The 4,212-nt window shown below is 48.5% G+C and overlaps 1 protein-coding gene and 1 pseudogene across 1 annotated transcript in view; both read right to left on the bottom strand.

The window, feature by feature from the left end:
• Window positions 1-4,212, bottom strand: part of LOC105547152 — a 29,116-nt gene that overhangs the window by 11,849 nt on the left and 13,055 nt on the right. The gene's annotated exons all lie outside the window — the stretch shown is intronic.
• Window positions 80-578, bottom strand: LOC105547118 (annotated as a pseudogene).

Genomic DNA, 4,212 nt, shown 5'->3' on the forward strand with positions numbered 1-4,212 from the left:
TTCCTTCCTTCCTTCCTTCCTTCTTTCCTTCTTTTTTTTGGCTGTAATTGTATTCATTGCAAAACAGTCCTCTCCAATTTTACTGAGGTGGCTGACCACATCCACAACCAAATCTGTCTCTAAACTGGAATTCAGTTGCCGCCCCAGCCCCAGCCTCCGCTTTCTTGTTGGCACCAGGGGGCACAGCACTCTGTTTTTGTAGGTGTCTCTGTCGGCTTCCCCTCCTGTGAGTCTTGCAGGTCGCTCACCCTCCAGACCTTTAGGCTGAGGCCTGCCAGTCTCTGGACGGCTGTGGCGTAGGATGGCAGGCACAATCTCCGGGGGCAGTTGAAGGTAATCACGGAGATACTGGATACCTCATTGGTAAGGTACCAGTAGAAACGTCTCCAGGCAAACTGTTCCTTCACGTAGCCTCGGGACTTGAGAGACTGCATGGCCTTCATGACACGAAGGTTGGGCACATTCTTGTCTGCCAGCTCCGGGTGCTTAGGCATGTGGACATCCTTCTTGGCCACCATGACTCCCTCCTTGAAAAGGAGTTCATAAATGGCAATCCAGTTCTTCTTAGGCATCAACATCTCGGCGACTGTCGGGTCTGGGTCAGGGGCTGGAAAGGCGCGTTCTTTCTTTCTAGTAAAACTTTCCTTTTTCAAACCTATACTGTTGTCAATAAAGTCTTCCTACCAACCCATGAGTCAACCCCTTTTTTTTTTTTTTTTTTGAGACGGAGTCTCGCTCTGTCGCCCAGGCTGGAGTGCAGTGGCGCAATCTCAGCTCACTGCAAGCTCCGCCTCCCGGGTTCACGCCATTCTCCTGCCTCAGCCTCCTGAGTAGCTGGGACTACAGGCGCCCGCCACCGCGCCCGGCTAATTTTTTGTATTTTTAGTAGAAACGGGGTTTCACCGTGGTCTCGATCTCCTGACCTTGTGATCCGCCCGCCTCGGCCTCCCAAAGTGCTGGGATTACAGGCGTGAGCCACCGCGCCCGGCAAGTCAACCCCTTTTTTTCTGAGATGGAGTTTCACTCTTGTCACCCAGGCTGGAGTGCAATGGCACGATCTCGGCCCACTGCGACCTCCACCTCCCGGGTTCAAGCGATTCTCCTGTCTCTGCCTCCTGAGTAGCTGGGATTATAGGTGCCTGCCACCACACGTGGCTAATTTTTGTATTTTTAGTAGAAACGGGGTTTCACCATGTTGGCCAGGCTGGTCTGGAACTCTGGAACTCCTGACCTCAGGTGATCCACCTGCCTTGGCCTCCCAAAGTACTGGGGTTACAGGCGTGAGCCATTGCGAGTGGTGAGTTAACCACTTTTTGATGCGGGGCTCTGACACCTTACCCAGCACTGATGACTTTATAAATAATATATTCTATGTCCTACATATTATTTGGCAATAAAAAAGGAATGAAGTACTTATTAGTTAGTGAAAGAAATAAAAATATTTCCCTTAAAATATCCTTCTTTGGGGCCGGGCATGGTGGCTCACCTGTAGTCCCAGCACTTTGGGAGGCTGAGGTGGGATATATATCCTTCTTTGACATATTTTGAGACAGCTGTTCAAAGGGCCTTGCAAACAGAAGTAGCCCTGCAAAAGAAAGCTGTCTTTGGTGGGAGAGATTTGCATCAGTAGAGAAAATCTTCACTGATGCAGGCCTTCTCTTCTTTAGATTTAGGAGTCTAATCAGAGTCTCAGATTAACTGAGACTCTGACAAATTTAAAGGTCTGAAAGAAATATTTACCATCAATTCTCTCTGAGGGCTGCTACCTGTGAGATTTCATCTACCTAACAAGACCACTTACGCTAGCCAGGCCTCATCTTTTCCCCCTCTCATAACATGTCTTGCCACTAAAACCTGCTTACCACGATAACCTGTTTTTGCCCATGCCCTGAGTTACCATTCATTTTGTAACCTCAAGATGGTATGGGCCAGGCATGGTGGCTCACGCCTGTAATCCCAGCACTTTGGGAGGCTGAAGCGGGCAGATCACCTGAAGTCAGGAGTTTGAGACCAGCCTGGCCAACATGGTGAAACCCCATCTCTGCCAAAAACTACGAAAATTAGCCAGGCATGGTGGCACACACCTGTAGTCCCAGCTACTCAGGAGACTGAGGCAGGAGGATCGCTTGAGTCTAGGAGGTGGAGGTTGCAGTGAGCTGAGATTGCGTCACTGTGCTCCAGCCCTGGTGACAGAGTGAGACCCTGTCTCAAAACAGAAAAAAGATGGTATGTAACCTCCTATACTCCATTCGGAGGTTAGGGTAACTGTGCAGTACTCCCCCACATGCATGTTAAGAAATCTATATGCCTTTTCTCCAATTAATCTGCCTTTCGTCAGTTGCTTTTTCATTGATCCTTCCGAGGGCACAGGGGAAGCTTTTCCTTATGTTATGTAAAAGAAACTAGACACGAAAGACCACATATTGTATGGTTACATTATGTGAAATGTTCAGGCCAGGCAAGGTGGCCTGTAGTCCCAGCACTTTGGGAGGCCAACGTGGGCGGATTGCTTGAGTCCAGGAGTTTGAGAACAGCCTGGGCAACACGGCAAAACTCCATTTCTACAAAAAATACATAAAAATTAGCCAGACTTGGTGGCCGCATCTGTAGTCCCAGCTACTGGGCAAGGGGGTAGAGGGTACTGAGGCAGGAGGATCGCTAGAGGCCAGGAAGCAGAGGTTGCAGTGAGCCGTGATTGCACCACTGTGCTCCAGCCTGGGTGACAGAGCCAGACCCTGCCTAAAAACAAAAAACAAACCAAACAAAAAAAAATTTGGAGCAGGCACATTTGTAGAAATGTAAAGTGGATACGTACTTGTGTAACCACCCAAAGGGTTCTCCTTGCCCAATACCCAGACAGAGCAGACATATCAAGACAGGGGAATTGCAATACAGAGTTTAATTAATTTACAAAGAGCTTGCTGAAGGAGCGATGGAAGTTTCATTATTACTCAAACCAGTCTGGAAAATTTGGAGACTGGCATTTTTAAGGATAATTTGGTGGGTAGGGGCCAGGAAGTGGAGAATGCTGATTGGCTGTGTCAGAGATGAAATCATCGGGGGTCAAAGTGGGATTATTCTTCCTGTCCTGTGTTCCCAGGTGAGATCCCAGAACTGGTTGAGCCAGATTACCGACCTGGGTGGGGCCAGCCGGTACATCAGAATGCAGGGTGAAAAATGTCTGGAGCCTGATCTTAGGTTTTACAATAGTGATGCTAGCTTTCGGAGCAACTGGGGAGGTTCAAAATCTCGTGGCCTGTCTGCATTAATCTTTTGAGATGAAGTCTCACTCCGTCGCCCAGGCTGCAGTGCAGTGGCGTGATCTCGGCTCACTGCAGCCTCCGCCTCCCGGGTTCAAGCGATTCTCCTACCTCAGCCTCCTGAGTGGCTGGGGCTACAGGCCCCTGCCACCACTCCCAGCTAATTTTTGTATTTTTAGTAGAGACGGGGTTTCACCATGTTGGCCAGGCTGGTCTCCAACTCCTGACCTCAGGTGATCCACCTGCCTTGGCCTCCCAAAGTGCTGTGATTACAGGCCTGAGCCACTGTGCGCCCGGACTATCTGCATTAATCTTGAGGTTGATTTGCTAGTGCTGCACAGGCAGTCTGGTCCCCAGGCAAGAAGGGGCTGTGTTAAGGGAAAAGGCTGTTTTCATCTTTGTTTCAAAGTTAAGTTATAAGCTAAATTCCTCCCAAAGTTAGTTTGGCCTATGCCCAGGAATGAACAAGGGCAACTTGGAGATTAGAAGCAAGATGGAGTCAGTTAGGTCGGATCTCTTTCACTGTCATAATTTGCCCATTGCTGTAATTTTTGCAAAGACAGTTTCAGTTGCTTGGGAGGTTGCAGGAAAATGCAGAAGTGATTGCAAATGGGTACAGGGTTTCCTATTAGGTTGATAAAATGTTCTGAAATGGTCTGTGGTGATTGCAAAACTGTAAATATACCAAAACCCATTGAAATGTACACTTTAAATGGGCAAATCATATGACATGTGAATTATATCTCTCTTTTTTTTTTAAAGAAATATTATCATATACCGTATGTCTATGTGGGCTTCCAGCAACCCTTCTGGCGCCCCTGGAGATCAGGTAGGACTAAGAATTCATGGCACGGCCTTTTGTATTATCCGACTCCCTCCCTCCCTCCCACCCTTCCTTCCTTCCTTCCTTCCTTCCTTCCTTCCTTCCCTTCCTTCCTTCCTTCCCTTCCTT

The sequence above is a fragment of the Mandrillus leucophaeus genome, unplaced genomic scaffold (genome assembly GCF_000951045.1).
Source record: "Mandrillus leucophaeus isolate KB7577 unplaced genomic scaffold, Mleu.le_1.0 Scaffold38, whole genome shotgun sequence".
NCBI lineage: Eukaryota > Metazoa > Chordata > Mammalia > Primates > Cercopithecidae > Mandrillus > Mandrillus leucophaeus.